The sequence below is a fragment of the Oxyura jamaicensis genome, chromosome 9 (genome assembly GCF_011077185.1).
Source record: "Oxyura jamaicensis isolate SHBP4307 breed ruddy duck chromosome 9, BPBGC_Ojam_1.0, whole genome shotgun sequence".
NCBI classification, from domain to species: domain Eukaryota; kingdom Metazoa; phylum Chordata; class Aves; order Anseriformes; family Anatidae; genus Oxyura; species Oxyura jamaicensis.
In genome coordinates this window covers 12,075,402-12,094,544 of record NC_048901.1, presented here as the reverse complement: position 1 = coordinate 12,094,544, position 19,143 = coordinate 12,075,402, and the positions used below count along the sequence as shown (strand labels likewise).

The window sequence follows — 19,143 nt, the reverse complement described above, 5'->3', positions numbered from 1 at the left end:
AGGATTCTTCCCTGAACTGAATTGTCATATGTCTGGAGGTATGCTATCTTCCTTTATTAACTAAAGAAATAAAGAAAAAGTCTACAATAGTGTTGGGTGGTAACTATTATTGACCTAATCCTGAGTAGCAGAGGGACCTCAGCTGTTTTGGGTTTGTAATCAGGGAGGTCATTGAAATTCTAAGTTGCTCACATTGTCAGGCAGTACTGGCAAAAATAAACAAAGAAACTAATAAACAGTTTTTCCACTTCTTTAGCTAATGTTACACCTTACAGTCTGCCAAAAGAAATGGAAAATCAAGCAATTCAAATGAATGTACCTGGCTGAATGTAGACTATAATTAAGATTTTTCATCTAGCAAACATTGAAATCTTTATTCTGAAAGTCAACAATGAATAATAAATTGACTTGTATCGTGGTAATGTATTTTAAAGTTTAGAGACATCTTCTTGTGAGGCAATACCAGTCTCCTGGAGGAATACACTCTAAAACTACTTACTTCTCTATTATCACCCAGAAAAGGCCTAGGAGATTACGGCAGGAGACAAATAGAACAGCTGGGTTACTCTTCAGCTGTACTAAGAAGCAAGTAAGCCAGGAACACAATCCTCTATAAGCCAATGCCACTTGGCTTGGGCAGGATGGATGTTGTACACCAGATGGACTTCTTGGCAATCCAGGAAGCCACTGGAACAGTTCCAAAATGGAGGTGGTGTCCAGACCTCCTACATTGTGCTAGAGTTAATGTAGCTGTGTTAACTCCAAAGAAGGAAGTTAACGGAATTAAAACATTCTGTATAACCTTCAAAAGAGCAACCAAAATTATTATTACATACCAGCACCTTGAAAATCTGCTAGTGAAACATTGGCAATAACCTGAGCGGCACCAGTTAGCTATCCTACAGGCACTCCTGTTGTTATACTTTTAAAATCACATACTTCTTTCCTGCAGATGCCCAGGATACACAGGCAGTGAGGAAGGACAGTTGTTTCTCCACAATCAACCCAACCGCTGTTTCTGTGTTCCTGAGGAACAGATTTCTTCAAGTGCTGACAGATCTCCATTCTTTGGAGTCTTCAGTGGGTTGGGAAGACCTGGATAGTGGAAAAACATAGATAACAAGGGCTCTCAGGAGGGCACAGCAGTAGGACCAAATTTTATTTTATTTTATTTTATTTTTTTGTATGGAACAGTTTCCATTTGGCCTGACCTGCTGTAGGGGTTCAGAAATCCAGATAAACCTATGTTCTGGGAGAGCAGATCAGGTACACCATGCTTCCACACACTTGCATCATGAGGCACCTTAGCCAGCCCTGCACGCACAGCCTGCTTAATCAACAGTTTGAGTAACTGCCCATGGATCATGGAGCATTAACTGGAATTGCAAATCTACTGGTCACCTCTGACTCTATGCAGCGATTTACCGAAAAGCACCCTCCCTACAGTGCACACGCTATATAACATCCTTTCACATCTCCTTTTCACAATCTGCTTCACAGCCCAGCCATTACAGAGTTTCTTTACGCTAGCATGTCTGTGAACTAGGCGATGACTTTGGCCCAAGAACCGCCATGCTCAAATAAGCTGACTTGTTTAGTGTGTGAGGCCAGTTCTATCAATAAATGCACTGTTAGTCACTGGGATTTCTGATGGGATGCTACATGCATTGAAAGGATGAATGCTTCATGTAGCTTCCAATTAGCTTGGAGATGTTTTCTGGTTCTTTGCCTAGAAGGACTCAGACAACAGTAGCATTGTTAGCAAGGGACTACCACCTCTTAATGTAGAGTTACAAGAATTACTTGCTTAGTAAATTACCACTGATCTCTTATTAGTTTGTTTTTAATTATTCATGAACCTTTTGGAAAGGGCTATAGAAAAGATATTTTAAATTAGGAGAGCTTGCATTTAGAATAGATGAGTGCTTACAACCCTGTGGTACCAAACTATTGTTCAGAGAAAAAAAGATGGGATTCCTAAAGCATCCTAGAGTGGCCTCCTTACTTACTTTTACGGGGGGGGGGGGAAGTTCAGCAAAACAGTCCTTTTAAAGAAAATTGCCTTTTGGCAATTGCATATCCTGAGCACTCCCCATAAGGATGGGGTGCCAGATTTTATTTCTAATCTTCATACACAGCCTCTCATAATTCTGCATTACTGCCCTGGTTCTGCTGCCTCTTTCACTTAGCACTGATTCCTTTCTGTGGGGGGATAAGAGATGCAGACCAGAAGATAACATCTCCAGAAGCATTATCTTGATGTGCTAGCCCCAGGAAAGTGGCTGCAGAGAGAGCAGTTCCTTATCCACCTCCCTCTATCTTTTCTTGCATGTTGTTTGGACACAAAGCTGCAGGACTTCCAGGAACGGACTTCCAGACCCTACTCTACTCAAAGCAGAGAGAGCAACTTACCCTTAACCTGACTGCAGGCATATAATGTTGTCTCAGTCCTCATTTTATTTAATTAACCTAGGAAATCTGTAAAAAGTATTGATTTCTAATAAGATAATCATCCTCAGAATAGAAATCAATAAACTTCACCTAACAAGACTTCATCACTCATTGTATCACTCAGCAATCCACTTAGTATAACAATGAAATGGAAGATAAGAAATTCAAAGTGGGGACAACTGAATTATGAATAAAAGCCCAATACAAAACATTTTAGAGTGGAAAACAAATCCTACCATAAAGGGAACTTTCTCTAGCATACAGGAAAATATTCTTAATTTGATTAAGGACCTGACTATTATCAAGTCAAGTGAGGTGAATGTTGAAAACCTTGATTTACAATGCTTTGAGACAGGAGATTCACAACATTTTACAGGACATAGTTTCTTAGTTTCTTGGACATGAGTCTATGATAATATAAATACCCCCAAACCAGCATAATCAATTTGCAATTTTTCTAAAAATTTATAGATCTGTACATAGTACATTTCCTCATGTTTTTCATTTCTTTCTTCACTTCTCTACCTGTCCAGTTTCCATGCTGGGAATATGAACACTTCACCAATTTTTGAGGTATGTTTTCAAATCTCCAGTCTGCAAGCTGGCGAAACCAGCCATTTTACCAGCTGCAACTGAATATTAAAGGTTTCTCAGGTAGGCGGTCTGATGGTCAGTGGCATCACATCTGCCTTTTCAAGAAAACTCAGTTCCAATTTCCTGTGACTATTGTTTTATTTCTCTTCACCTAGTTTTCCACATTTAAAGATATTAATGGTATTGGGCTAACCTCCTTTCTACTGAACAATGCTGAAGATCAATCCAAAGTTAGGCAAAAGCATAACCCAACCAAGAATAGATAGCAATGGATCTGACTTTGCTTGAAGGGCTCAAGTCCTTCTTCAAAGACAATCTCTTAAGACGGGGAGGGATCACTAGCAGGACTGATTTCCTTCTGTTTTGTACACTACTGTCAAACACCTTCCAAAGTCAAAACTCTGAACTCTCCCTTGATTTATAACTTAGTATTGTTTCCTAACTATTTCCACAAGCATAAATACCTAAGAGTACACGGTGCAAAGGATATCATTCACTATTTTCTGGAAGCCTTGTGCTTTTTATACCCTGGTAGATAACTGAAAAAGAACAAAAAATCTTTGCGTTTTTATCTAAATTGCAAATCTGGAAAAGCACTGCTCAGCTCAGCTGTAGTATCAATGACGTTCACTTCAATGGGTATTACCACTGAGCGAGGCATGAAGGCCTAGATTCAATTTGTAACAAAATATTGCAATGGAAACAACAAGATTCTTTAACTTCTCTGCAGTATTTCGCAAAGCTGAACTCCCACCTTCCATAATTCAACAGTCTACCGGAGGAATTCTGTACTCCTGAGTGACAGAAGAAGAGACACAGTGACAGTTATGACACACAGACAGCTACAGCAGACAGAAATAGACGGATTTTTAGGATTGATACTTTTATTAATAGATTTGACACTACACATTTGCATTTATATGAATATGCAAAACATGCATATTGGATCAGATGAAGGCTCCATTTATCTTTTCCCCAGTAGTGACCAAGCGAGAACGCTTATGAAAAAGAATAGAAGTTGGGCAAATGAAAAATAATCCACATTCTCTTGTGTTTCTCACTGTCTGGCAATCAGTGGCATTAAGCTATTTAAGCTAGAGGCAAACAACATTCATGCCACTGTATATAATAAATAGATCTACCTCCCACTATTCAATCTCATTTTGAACCAATACGTACTTTGGCTTCCATGATATTTCGTGCTAATGAATTCTACTTTACCACTACTGCCTGAACAGTATTTGGGAGCCTATTAGGCCCTGTATTCTATGACAAAATGAATCATTCCCTTTTCATCATTTATGTGTTATTTTCTAATTTCTAGCAACCACCTTTCCAAAGTAATTCAGAAACATGTACACAACTGGAATATTAACTGTTCTTCTTGAAATAACAGAAGCCAAGATTATACAAACTTCTTAACATTTTTCATCAGGCGATGAAATCTCAGCAGTACGCTATGTATTAGCAGGGCTGAGGGGTCATATGACATTGCTTTCTCTTCATTTTCTATTCTACAATTTCTTATTACAAATTTTACCCATGAAATTTAGAAAAACCCTGACTACTGTGTCCCGCTAACCTTCTAAGTGGCTTTCTTAAGGCAATGGAAATAAAAACTTGATAACACAACAAAATATTCATTTAGGTTGTCTAAGTTGCCACTTTTCATCTTTTAAATAAACAGGATGTCCATATGCTGTGTAACTAATGCTGTACAGATGTAATGACCTTTTAATTGATTCATCTGCAGGAATACAAATAATTACCATACAGGAATGCTAACCGTGTTAGTCATCTGCCTTTATCAAATAGTGCTGCATTTCCCCAGAAGGAGCAAAAAAAAAAAAAAAAAAAAAAAAAAAAAAAAAAAAAAGCCATGTTCAGCTGATTTTATTGCAGTGGGGAACCCCTGGACTTAATTTCCCATAGACTCCAACACATACTATATTCACATCATTTGAAGGACATGCAAGTTTACAATAGGCCATGTCCTCATTTTGGACGATGTTGGGGAGAGGCAACAAAACAGTCTGCTCTGCAGCTATGAGATGAAAATAGGTCAGTGATTCAATGTTCTCTGACAAAGTGGTGGGTGAGCAACCTTAACAGGCAGTCAAGAAGATGGTAAATCACAGGCCATAACCTTAGGTTTGATTAAGGACTGTAAATCCAGTGTTCCTTTCTCCAAAGAGTGCCTTTGTGGAAAGGGACTAGCTGGATGGCTAAGAAACAAACAAACAAACAAACAAAAAACTTTCAACAGTATTATCATATTATCAAAAATCAGCAACGTTTCTGGGTCACACATTCATACTGGCTAATCTGTTGGCAGAGCAACTCTCTAGGATCTGACACAAGAGCATCAGAACAGCCTTCATAGATGAAGTTATAAGCTCAAAGGAAATAATTTAGGCATTTGCCATTTCCCTACCCTGAAGTGTTTACCAAGATGTGTCCTGGACTGACTCACTTCTTTGCCTTCCTGTTTTTCTAAGAGGCTACTATTAAGTTAAACCCAAATAGCCATACGGACAGTTTCTAAATAACAAGGTTGTAACACTTAAAGAACTTATGACAGTCCGGACATATTGCTGTTTTACATCATAAACACTGCTAAACATAGCACAAGAAAACTTCTTTCTCTCCTTCTCCCTACCCTATGCATGGCTGACAGTTACATTTATCAGATTCCCAGCCCTGACAGTTAAAAAAAAACACAAGGTAGCTTCCAAAATTAAAACATTCTCCTTCAGCAATATGAATGGAGTTATTTATACTAGCTAAGATGTACCTCTACATTCAAATCGCTAGCTACGTGCATGACATATACCAAACTCAAAAGTAAGTCTTGAAAATATCTTAAAAAAAAAGTCCTTAGAATAACATCTTAGTTTTGTTGGGATCTCATCTTCCTTTTTTAGCTTGTTGGAGGCAACTGAGTTTCTTTAACAGTGATAAACATAGTCTGTTGCTGGAGTTTGTATTTAAGAAACAAAAATACAACTCCAAAGCGATTGGTTATAAACTGCAAAAAGCCCCAAACTCTAGCATTATCAGCACTTTTCCGTATAGTCCTTATCACATTCATCTGACTAAAGTTTACAGTCTTGTGTGTCTAAATTTAGATTTCAAAAGCAGATCCAAAATTCTGACTCAGCCTGTACTTTTCAGCTGTACTTATTCCATTGGGTGAAAATATCAGACTCTAAAACAGGGACATTCTAATTACATTAGTCCAGAAATGTAAGAAAGTTAAAATCACCCTGACGCTGAGCTAACTGCACACAACAAGGGGGGCATTAAGTAGATCATCTCATCAATAATGGAATATGAAGACTTCCAGCACTAAGTAGGTCAGTGGTACATGTTTCCATTTTACCACTAGTCACTTAGCAGCCTACTCACGTTGAACTCCGACTGGCTGCTTTCTGCTTTCACCAGACAGACTTCAGCATCACAAAACCTATCAAATTTTGTCATCCCTGTCGAGAACTTGTCATCTGAACATGCATGGGGATTGAAGCTGGGTAGTTTGAAGGCTGAGTCATCCAGAAGATTGTGTCAATAAGTGCACTGATATTGCTTGTTCTGTGTCAGCTGGGGGAGTACAAGGAAACAAGTCTGTGTGGTTTCTAGAAGGTACTAATATGTTTAAATTCGATCCCAATTTGCTGTATTAAATGGAAAGCCTCCCATCCACTGATACTCAAAAGAATCACAAATCCCTGCAGATCTTTTGAGCAACTTGAGAGGATTCTAAATCATTACATAGTATGACTGAAATATAACATTTTAAGATACTTACATGAAGCAATACTGATAGCTGTGTTACTTTTGGTTCTTTTACTAAGGAAATACCAACACAAGAATGGAAACACACTGTTCTGGAAGTCCCAGTTTTCCATAGTGGCTGTAACAAATGGGTTTGAATAATTTCATTTAAAGGAAACTTGCTTGCTCTTTCTCTTTTCAAAATTGTTGCCACAGGGATATAAACAGAGAGCTGCCCAGGCAGCCTAACCGATACTTGCTGAGACTGTGCTGAAAAAAGCTCAAAGCTGATAGAAAAGGAGCTATCCAGTTCAAATTCAACATCACCCAACCCTGCAGGAGAGTAGAAGAAGTGGAAATGTAGAGGCAACTGTCTATTCACAATTCAGGGCAACCATGACATCTAATACCTGCAGTAAGAATGCTGCTGATTAACAGAAATCTGCAACAGGACTCTTGCTGGGTACATTAATAACCAGACAGGAGATCTAATAGCCAAAGGCAATCTAGAAAGCCAAACAGACCATTAATCCCTGGAAACACTTACATAAGGGTTATTTTTACTGCAATCAGGCTAGATAGTGACCTCTCAGTGTGGCATACAGCACATAGCAAGAATGAGGGATTCAAAAACATAACAATTATAAAGACCAGATATGCAGGAATGAATAAGTCTGGTAATTTTAACTGCTAAATAACATGTTTTATTTGGGTTAGCAGGTGCACCCACTAATACAGAATACATCATTTTTTTCTCTGTTGATAAACTTCATCGGTAGTATCACAGTTACACTCAGGGAAAACAAATTCTATTCATAAATCCTAAATTAGAGAAAGCATTCCCTAATCTATCTGTTAAATCAAAACATTTATTAGAAAATAAGTCCAAAATGAATATATGCTCTAGAACATAACATTTTAAAGCCAAATCTATTTGCCACCCCAGCGCACTTTTCATTTGTTCTCCTCATTCTTTTTAACTGAACAAATTATTTATGTGAGTAATGAAAATAATCTTATTGTGCAGCTTTTAATCTATTATTCAATAGCTAAAAGAAAAGTATAAATCGCCCTTTCTATCAATAATTCAGGCCCACCATAGCTTTAGTGCTAATGTAGCCATTCAGCTATCCCCCCTTTACTAGTCTCATACATTTTTAATGCTTAGGTTGTTTGTTAGGAGGTCAAATGTGTGGATTGTGATTAGAAACACAGTTATCAGGTGTGGGAAGGTCAGCTGAAGAAAATATTCCTGTTGCCAACGAAACAAACTAGAATTTAGGAATGGAAAGGAAGACCACACAGTAGGGTCCTCAATGCCTGATTTTGCTGGAGACCAGAAAGATAAAGTTCAGAGAATCCTAAACTGCCTGTGCTGTGGTGGCAGTCCTAGATCTTGGCATTTATGGCTTTATAGTCGTAACTTTAGCTCTATGGTTTGAGGGACATTTGAAGACAATTGCTCTTTAAACACCGGAACAGTTTTTGAAGCTCTAGAAATATACATGGCTTCCTCATTCTACTTTTCCTGTAACACGTAAATCAGATAATTGCAAGCTGAACAATAAATTTGTTTGCAAGGCATTTTCATCAGCTGATAATCTCCCTTGAGGGTGTAATTTTCTCTGATAAATGTTATCTCCTGTGGAAAAGTTTAGTATGCCATGAGATCTCTTCATGAGGGCTGCACAACCTCAGCTCAAACAGGCACCATCTCCTCTCAAGGGTGGCACAAAAAGCTCCTTGGAACTGACACCAGAGAAATCTGTGAACTTGCAGACCTCTTCCATGAAACAGTGCACATGAACATGGCATTAAGGAGCTGCTATTATCTTTGCATGCCTTCCCATTTTGTGGAACATGGAGGTTCTGGTACACAAGATGGGACCTTTTCCCCAGTGTTCCTGGAATAAAACATTTGTCTCCCAGTATAACAGGCTGCCCCAGGGAGATTCAACCTTCTGCTGAAGGTTCTACAAATTAGCTGAAGTTCTGAACTGGAAATGACCTCTTTTTATTTTTTGCTCTTTGAAAACTTGACATGACCCAACACTTTTTAGAAAGAAGTAGTGATAGATTTGCCTTTATTTATCATAGCTCAAAATGAAGCCACTACAATTATATGTAACTCTTGGCAATTTCTCTGTAGCTCTATTTCCTTGTGTTTGACCTTCTTCAATAAGATAGAGCGAAATTCATTTGTTCCTGAAAGTGTAAGCATCCATTTTAAATCTGGAATTGTTCCACATGTGAAATTAAGCTAGTTCCTCTGTGTGTCACATCACTATTTCATGTAGATTTCCATTCCAATGAAACTTGTAAAAGCCCACATAAACAGCCTATACCACGGCTGTTTCCTACCAAAAAAAGTATCAGCGCACTGCGGTGACAGGCAGGATAGTGGGCTATGCCCAGCAAAAGAAAAGGAGTTGGCTTAGGAAAATTAATTGCAAACACACTTAGTACAGCTTGGTACCCGCTGCAATAATTGCGAGGGGCTTTTTCGGTGATCTTAACTTAAGCGAATCAGCAAGCATACTGCAGAGCTGCAAGGCAAAGATGATAGAGCATTCACTGTGATCCACGCCGACTGTGCCCTGCAGACACAGCTAGCTTGCTCTTAACAGTCGATGAGCCAGATGCAATTGTAACACTGCTAACTGCCTGTAAATATATTTTTGAAAAACTGAACAATCTGGGAGGCTGTTCTTGCCTTCATTACCATTTCAATCAACTGCAGCAAAATGCAGCACTGACAAGATTTGAATGAGTATTCACTATAAATAATCTGAAAGGCTCATGATAGCTAGGAGAAGAGATTATTTACAGGCAATTTTATTACAGGCCTCCTATTTGGCAAAGATTTTGCACATGTGAACTTGTCCCAGTGCATCAGATATAGGTCTGTGCAGGCAGCTCTTTCATAGAGAGAGATAAGAAAAGAAATAAGGTTGAGGAAGGTGGAATGGAGGGAAATTGATTTTCAGACTGCCTGTGACCTTGACTCAGAGGCTGAATGTGAGCTGTGAAGCAGACAATGAGGATGGGAACAAGCTGCAGACAGCAAAACTGCAGACTTCCTTTGGAACCAGAGATTACAGACACAAATTCTGACAGCCTGATCCTGCCCATGAAATCATGTGCACTAAGCATGTGACAATACTTTAACTTACAGGGACAGTTGGGTACCTATGAAAGCACAACTGAGTTCAGACACTATTCCTCCCAGGGATAACACTTTACAAGGATGTCATTTGAGTCACTCGTGGTAAGAAAGGGGTGGCGTGTGTGTGTGTGGGGTGGGGAGGGACACGGACACATGGATGGACAGAGATTTCTAGGCAATATATCAATTACGTTATCACATTGTGATAATCACATTTGTTTACTTGCTCATGGAATACTTCTACTAATTCACCTTCTAGTCCGAAATTTTTTAGGATGTGTCTGCAGAAAATAAAAGATTCAAAGGAGGAATACAGTCATGAAGGTAGAGAAAATTACTGACCTCAGGGAAACTACATGTGATAGAGTTAAGAAAAGCAAGGAAAATGAAGAGTGGCTGCTTAACATTTGAAGTCTGTCACTGACTTATGGGCACAGATAGAAACTGACCTGATTCCCAGCAGCACAACCAGGGACCACATTACTGCTACATTACTATGTTTCTCCAACAAGAAACAGTTAAAGAGGCTGGTGGTTTTTTTTTTCTTTTTTTTTTTTTTTCTTTTTTTTTTTTTTCTTTTTTCCTTTCTGTGCCTTTTCTGTTGTGTAGCTTGGGGAACAGGAAGCTGTTCCTAGCAGGTTAGGTGAGGTCCAGACTGGGAGTGCTTTGTCAGCATAGGTATTATGCTTTATAATATGCAGTATATTATGCTGGCACAGCATTCTCAGGAAGATGTAGCTTGTAACAGCAGAAAATGTTTTTACAGTATAGCTTCTTGATTCCTTGGGAGTGACAGATCAGCTTTCTTACAAAGGTTGCTTCTGGCAACATTACCGACAGGTCACACCCCAGCGTGTTTATCTCTGCCCAGCTGTGTCATGGCAAAATCTGTAGTACAATCCTGGCCTTTGAGCTATAGATGAATTACTCTTCTACCTAGAAAACACTTTTTAAGACCCCTGGAGGAACATATTAAAGGTTTGAGAAAAAAAGGGAGCAGAGCTTGCACTCTATTTCTTTCCTGTCATAAAGCTCATTCTAACTCAAGTTGAGAATTTGAGGTCTACAAGGAAACAAAAATGCAGTGTTCAGCGCTATAACATTATATAAAGGACTGATTGACATCATCAATACCTCTAGACTCTTATGCAGAGTTTCTCTTAACTCATGGGGTGCCAGGATGGCTGTGGGCTGTTTCTATTTGGATGGTGAGTCTTCAGCAAGACTGAAATCCAACCTAGTATTACCAATAGTATTGGAAGTTTCCTAGAAAATGTGCTTCTGAATAGAAATCACTGTACTTATTTTTGTTATTGTGCAATAGTGTGCTCAAGGTACTATTCAGAAATGGTGCATGCCCAGAGGAAGCGAGATGAGTGGGAGATGAAAGCTCTTCCTGCAAAAAATGGGCCAATTTGTGATTACATATTTTAAAACCATATCTTTCATTGAAGAGGAGCTTCTGAATATCTCCATGGCAGTCTGTTGGAATAGTTTCCCTGTGTGATTTGGATCTGCTGCTTTTAATCAATTCTGAACTATTAATGGGCAAATGATTCTAGGCATTCTAGGCAATTCTAGGCAATGATGCATTTTTCAGATTTTCCTGGAAGGATTTTTTGTTGTTGTTCCAGTAAATCTGAATTCTCACAAAATTCAAAACTTTTGAAAAGTAATGCATTCTCCATCTGCAAATCATTCCATCCAAAGTATTCCCAGCTAACTTCTAATCTACATCACCAGCTGGAGCAATGAGCTCTGTGTGATAACGCTAAAGCAGAGCTATTAAATAACCTTGACATCAAGGTTACAGCAATTCAAATGGCAAGGCTAGACAAAGAGTGCTTCAGGGCATTCCCTCATGGTAGAAACAACTCCTGCAAAGGGCCTGCTTCAATTTCCCTTTCCAGCATCTTCTTAAATTAAGTTCATCAGCTATTTTTTTTTAAGGGTGGAGGGGAGGCATTGGGGTCTCTACTGATCTCTTAACTGATTCTGTTATTAGTATTCCAATCCTGACTTTGATTTAGAATCTCACCCTCTTGTTCCCCTTCAACTATTATCAGCGGGCTTTTCTCCTAGCTTGGGGAGTACACATTAGCCCAATCTTCCTTCAGATGTATGGTTAACTCTTCACTCATCTAACCTGAGTTCTGAGGCTCATAATGCTGGCATATCTTTGTCCCAGATGAGAAAAAGAGAAACTTTATATTGCCCTACTACAAGATGCTTAATTCCATGCCCTTAAGGGATCAGTGACCCTCCAGTCTAACTTGCCCTGACATGAATAGCTCCCAAGACACTCTTCTCTCTAGCAAAGGATACATCACATGTTTTTAAACAGATTTGCTTAGGCACCTGAACAACCAGTCTTGCAAAACATCCCCTCTGGCCTTAAAGGGACAGTATTCTGTTGCATTAAACAAAAGATTAGAACATGTTATGTTTCTTAGCAAACCTCTAGAAAACTATACGATGTGAAAAGAAAAATAATTACAAAAATCCAAGTACATACAATGAGGCTTAGAAATCACAAGAGAATTAAGAAAAATTTTCAAATGTGCTTGTTGGAGGCAGGACTGAGAGTCAGGGCATCACTGAGACTATCCCACAGTTTTAACTTGCTGGTACAGCTGAGATACCACAAAACCTGCAACACAAAAAGGGAGTTGCTAGGAGGAGCTGATTAATTAGGTGCCAATAAAGGCTGGGCTGATATTTACCCATTACTCTAGGGAATGTGCATCTGCAGATGAAATGACTAAACTGCCAAGGGAACATTAAGAAGCCAACACTCTGACACAGAACTGGACTTAGCAGTAAAGATGGCAGCCTCAGAAATGGCAGGCTGCAGAGCCTTCCTGCACTGCCAGGCTGCGGCCGGGTCCTGAAAACCCAGCTTGTCTGATCTGCGGCCCTTGCTCACCCGGCTGGTATTCCTGCTTTGCTGTGCCACCTTGTGCTCGCCAACTGCCAATACACTGCTTCACGGAATGAGTTAGCTGCCCAATTGGATCATTACAGTCCTGCTGGCTTAAAGCTGGAGTCTATAATAATGCATTAGCCAGTCTGTGCCATATGATGCACCTATAAACAGGAAACATGAGTACTGGAATGCTGTACCAGCAAAATCCTTTCTGTATTCTTGACAAGGCCACAATGGACGTTTTCAGATTTTTCAGTGATTACTGGCATAGTTTTGAGTTCATTGCAAGTCAGATCATCAAGAAAAATCTGCACGGTGTACACTTCTCACTGTTGCTACTAGAGGCTTTGTATTATTCTCTGTCCTCACCTTCTGGGCTTTCAAGAAGCATGTCCAAGCAGGGGACACACATTAATCCCATTAACATATCTGAGGCTGACTTGTAGTATTTAGAACAAGCACATCACCACCCTGAGACTTACATACCTCACTGTAAAATGGATATGACATTTATTTCACCAGGGCATCAGGGCTTTGGTGAGATTTTTCAGAGCAGAAGATGCTTTTGAGATCTGCAAACCACACTACTTGCAAGCTGACAAAAACACCTCCCTGAAGATAGTCCATGCACTGGGAGCTCAGCAGAGTACATTTAACCAAAAGAAATCACAGGAATCCAAACAGATGAAGAATGCCTTTGCATTTAGTAGCTTTTCAGGTCAGTTTTACAGACACATGTTAAACCTCCCTATTTTTCAGAGACTGCCAACGTTCAGGTTATGTGAGGATTTTCAAGTGCCAAAACCCTCTCATCCTTGGTAAGCACTCTGAATGACTGGGGCACAGAAAAGAAAATGTACTTGTTAGCAAAAAATCTTAGGAGTGATAGAACCTGGGAGGATACCCAGTAAATTCCTAACTGCAGCCGATCTGGCCTCATCAATCTGGGCGTAGGAAGCCCAACAGTTGAAACGTTCATTACATAAAAATTGTGCAGCAAGGGCCCCTCTGCTTGAGGCTGCTACAGCAGACACACAGAGATTACCTCCCAGGGTCTTGAAGCTAAAAGATCAGCCACTAGGTGTCAGGGCTGTATTGCACAGTGGTAGATAAGAAATTGGTTCATCGGTCACTTAAACCATGGAAACACACCCCTAGGTCAAGGAAAATAAACTGCAGAAAGCTTATGAATATCCCAAATTCCTGTGCTGGCCAGCCATTTTTTTATTATTATTATTTTTTTTTAAACAGTCGGGATGGACTTCACTGGTATACAGAGACTTAGGAATTGTGGCTTGGAGTATTGCTACACTCAATTCCCTCAAGCTGCATCTAACCCCGGCCTTCTTTATGTTAGTGCTTTCCCACACATGAAGCAAGTCACCTTGCTGAGCCTTTGCAAAGGACTCTGCTAAGCCTGCCCTGGCTTTCTGAAAGAAGACACATGAATGACTCCAGAGGAAAACAACTGGATCCATCCAAGCCTATTTGATGTGTTTTAGTGTTACTACTGTGAAAGCCAGCAGCAGAGACAGAGATGTGACATTTTGAGTTATTCCCATTTTTATTTATTTCTTTGTTCATTCTTTCAAAAATATATTGTTAAATAAAAAAATCACACATAAATGTGAACTTAGGCTATTTTTGTTTATATTGCAGGTGCAACGCTGAAGAATCCACTTCTAGACCTGGATGCTGCCCCCCTTCCACACATTATATAGCATGACAGGCTACCACAACACTACACTGATGTCAGATTCAGCAAGGATTTCTCTCCAGAGATCCCACTTGAGGTCTCGCAGAAGCAGGTCATGCCAGCCTGTCTAACTAACCAATACAGTCAGGAGTTCCTGACAACTTCACACACTTGACAACAGGACAACAAAAGATTTGCCTAACGTTATTTCTCCCTGAAATTGGCATCTTCTTTTCTCTGCTCTTCGCCTTGCAAGGCCTGATCATCTGTCAGATCTTCCCAATCCCTGCTGCTGCTCACATTAAAAGTACTCACATCTCCTCTCTTGTGATCTCTGCCCTTACTGCAGAGGGAAGTGAGTGCTTCTGCTCTCCCCACTTTAAAGCTGGGCTGTGTGGCACATGCTTGGCCACTGATCCCTTGCGATATTACAAGTGCAGACAGGAAAGATTTGCTTTTCCTCCTCCTTTGAGTTTATGGGCACATCTAGCTGTAGCAGAAAGCATATTGCTCTCTGAAATTCAAAGGTCCTGGGTTCGGTCCATGCTACCAAATGAACAACTGTGGAACTGCATTATATACCATGGAAAAAAATGCCTGTGGGTAGTCTATTCTAATTCTCCCCACGGAGCTGCATGAATGCCAGTGCAATGCTGGGGGAAAGCACAAAATCTTCATGGCTTAATCATTCTCCAGTTGAAGAACAAACAGAAAATCCACTTCCTTGAGATCATACTGAGTCATGTGTTTACTGGGATTGGCTGCAAACTACTTTAAAGTAAGATGAACAACATCTTAGGAAAGAAAGAGATGCTGGTGAAATGAACCCATAAATGGGAATATTCAATTTCATATATGGGGTGTAGCTGTGAGAACAAGTTCCCTCAGGCTGCTTAAGAGCCTAACATAGTACTATGCCCCTTCAGAATTAAAAGTCTTTAAAAATACTTAAAACTTTAAAATAGATAATACAGAAAATTAAGATAAATGATGAAAAAGTTGCGCAGACTTGTAACTACAGAATTTCAGATAAGTTTCTATGAAACTGCTCATCTGTTTCCTGTCCTATTTCTACATGAATGGAAGTAGTGAATAGTTAAATGCACAAGTAAGATCAGAATAATAATTTAAAAATGTGTTAAGGACACATGCTAAGGACAACCTTGAAAGAGGAAAAGAAGGTTTTTCCCTCTCAAGGATCACTAAAATGTAGAAGAATATTCTGAAAAATAATATTTTTAAAAAGCTTTTTTCTGTTAAGGACATCAAGCTTTGACATTCCTTCTTTTAATGCAGCATTCATTTGAGTTTCAGAAATGTTTTGGGAACTTCCAGCACATAGACCTAAATTTAAGATATGAAGTATCAGGTACTTGAGTACCCTTAATAAAACACTACCTACTGCTGTGAAGGGACAGAACACTTACCACTTTAGAGAACCAGAGTGTAAATAATCTTATACAGGTAAAAGCATCCAGAAAAAAATGTATGAAGAGATCTCAAACATACATGCACTGTCGGGTAAGTAAGCATGCCTTCCAAAAGCAGACTACTAAAATGAAGTTTGGGTATTCCAGTCAAAGATGAGTGATGTGAAATTAGCAAAAAGTTCAAGATTCATTTTTTTGCTTCACTTAAAATGTTTCATTCTCCTAAGTAAGTTAGAGTGTTTGGTGGAAGATACTGTAAATGCTTACACTGTGCAGGAAAGGCACAAGAAGCACAATGATGTTGTAGGTCAACTAAGGGATATTCAGGAGGGAACAATGTTGCATATTCTGACTTTTACTCAATTAAAAGAATATAGACCTGTGGTACTCTTGGAGGCTGAAATACGCATGCATACTATATATTTATACACACCGAAAAAGAGGGTTCATGCAAACTTGTTGAGTTCAAGAATAGGGAAGAAATCGGAAGCATGTACCATTTAAAAAAATCCAACTAGCAGATTAATAAAATTTACCATGCACGTATTATTTATTATGTAATTATGATACTTACATGCATTTATATGTTATGTTTAACATATTTTGTTAACTATTTTTTAAATATGTCATATTTGATATATATATATATATGCTTCATGTATTATATTTTAGTTACCATATTCTACATTATGTATTAAAGGTATTAAAGTCACTTGAATTCTATGTTACAGTTGGTCTCCAATCAACATAATTGCATTGTTTTACATGACATTAATGAATCGCTATTTTCCAGCACTGAAAATTCACCACTTGGAAAAAAATCTACTGCTTATGAAGAGTTTATACCTATAGCCTATAACAGAGGCTTATAGAGGCACTAGCCCTCTAATTCTTCTCCTCTGTACAGAATAACCTGGCATAATATGCCAGGTCAATCACCATTGGTAGAATCAGAACACTAAGATCAGAATACTATGTACTCTAATCTTATCCTGAGGAAGTCATTTGGAAAGTGGATTAGTTTCTAAACTTAGCCAGCTACTGCTTTAAGAATAGTCATGTTTAAGAGGAATGGAAGTTCTGGCCTCTCTGAGAAATTACTCCCGATCTAACTGTTTAACAAAGAATCACCCTTACCTTCTATGACATGCTTTACAAATTACTTGGTTGACTCCTGGAAGGAACTACTTATTTCCAGGTGCATCTTTAAGTGTCCCATCTTCATAAGCCTTAACTGTCTGAAGAAATAAGGAAAATAAATTAAGGGTTAAATCTGTCACAAGAGAGCACAGACTGGAGTTTAAAACTTAACACAAACTAAGTATATATGCATGTTATATTTACTTGTCTTTCTAACAGTGGGAAACCATTTAAGTATATTTACAAACATTTCAGAATTTCAGCAAGTTGAAGATGCCTCATTTTGTTAAGCTGAAAAACTGCTTTTATCAGTTTAATTTCTGTAGTAGTATTTTAAATACATCTGTACAACTCTCATAGTTTCTAAATACTTCAGAACAATACAATGAGACCTAGCAGATACATTCCTTTAATTGTTACTGCAAACAGACTATTTAAAATAAAATTGTTACACTACTATTAAACTATTGTCAATCTATATTCCACCCTAGCTTCAGATTCATTTACACCTCGACACACATTGTGCAGGTGCCGTCTGAACTTCCACAGCATTTGCTGATTCGAACTATATTTGCTAACCAGGGAACTCCAAACCAGCTGTGTGGTGCAGAGTACCGCATTTCCCCTTGAAGTCGGTGAGTACTCAGGATGCTAAGCTGAGTACTCACTTGGTTCATATTGAGTATTAAAATGGATTTAGACACAAGCATCTTTCATTTACAAGGGCTTTTTGAAGCAACAATTTGCTTAACGCTAACATAATTATAGCCATGTATTAATTCTAATATGAAGAAAATTGCAGAAAGGGAAGGAAGAAGCTCATCTTTCTATGATGGAACACCAATACAACAAAAGCTGGTATAACTTGAAACACCAAAGTAATAAACCAAATCTAGAAAGTACCAAACCACATATTCCTATGAGTGGGCCTTCAATAGAAGCAGAGAACCCTTATCAAAAACAAGATAATGACAGGCACAATTAACACCAGTGAGTGACACAATTTCAGGCACACACTTTGTTTCTTAAAGTATAAACAAACCAAAAGCCTCAAATATTTTCAGTTACCTTGTACCTCTGATTTTAGTGTTTGTCACTGTACAGGTAGCTATTAAGTGGCTCTCAGGCAGGCCTTACCCTGGTTTGGCGTAAAGCTTGCAACTAGAAGCATTTCACCAGGCTGTGGAGAACAACGTCAAGGCCTTAAAGTCTGCGGACAGCTGTGTGGCAGGGACAACCCCCAAGACCTTATGATTTTCTCATGCTGGCCCTGCACAAAAACGAGGGCAAAACGGCAACTGCATCCCCTTGGCTGGTGGGGGGCTGTGGGAGTGCCTGAGGGCACTGACCTGCTCTTCCTGCCCAGCCCTCGAGAGGCTGCAGCCCCGAAATGGAGGCGTCACGGAGGCCGCAGCCGAGCTGTTCAACCTCCCATCGTGCTGAGGAGAAGCAGGCCCCGGTGGCCACCCCTTCGGAGGGGAAGATCGGACATCTGCTGGGAGATCCCTCCGGGGGGTGTTGGGCATGCCTGGGGGTTCCTTCTAGAATGTATGTGGAGGATGCAACAGCCAGGCTGGGGTAAGGTGCAAGCGGTATGAGCAGGGCATGGCTGTTCAGAGGCCTAGGAAGCTGATGGCAGCCTGCAGGGCCCTGCTCCAACATGCTCAGGGTCGGGGCGGGAAGGCTGCATGGTGCAGCCCGCGGTGGTGCAGGCTGGGAGATCTCTGAGGTAAAAAGGGGGGCGAGGCTTTTGGGCAAAGCCTCAGGTAAGTGTCTGTGTGTCTGTGTCTGTGTGTGTCTGTAGAATCCTGAATGTTTTTCCCCTTTCTCCTGGGATATTGCAGAGATTCAGAAACAGAACAAAACATGCATTTACTGCCACTCCTCCGCACCGAATCCCAGGGCACTTCTAATAAGCTAGGAGTAAAGATGAGTGCTCAAGCAGGTGGCCAGAGCTCTCCCAAGG

At 39.6% G+C, this 19,143-nt stretch overlaps 1 protein-coding gene across 3 annotated transcripts in view; it reads left to right on the top strand.

Annotated features, from left to right (window-relative positions):
* Positions 1 to 17,657, top strand: part of AMER3 (APC membrane recruitment protein 3) — a 35,420-nt gene extending 17,763 nt beyond the window's left edge. The window contains exons 3-4 of one of the 3 annotated variants that reach the window (XR_004753119.1): positions 10,260 to 10,309; positions 14,571 to 17,657. The gene's annotated coding sequence lies outside the window, so the exon portion shown is untranslated. Of the gene's footprint in view, positions 1 to 2,207; positions 2,682 to 10,259; positions 10,310 to 14,570 lie in introns of those variants that run through there. The other 2 variants (XM_035334176.1, XM_035334174.1) reach the window with 2 other exon arrangements.
* The last annotated feature ends 1,486 nt before the right edge of the window (positions 17,658 to 19,143 follow it).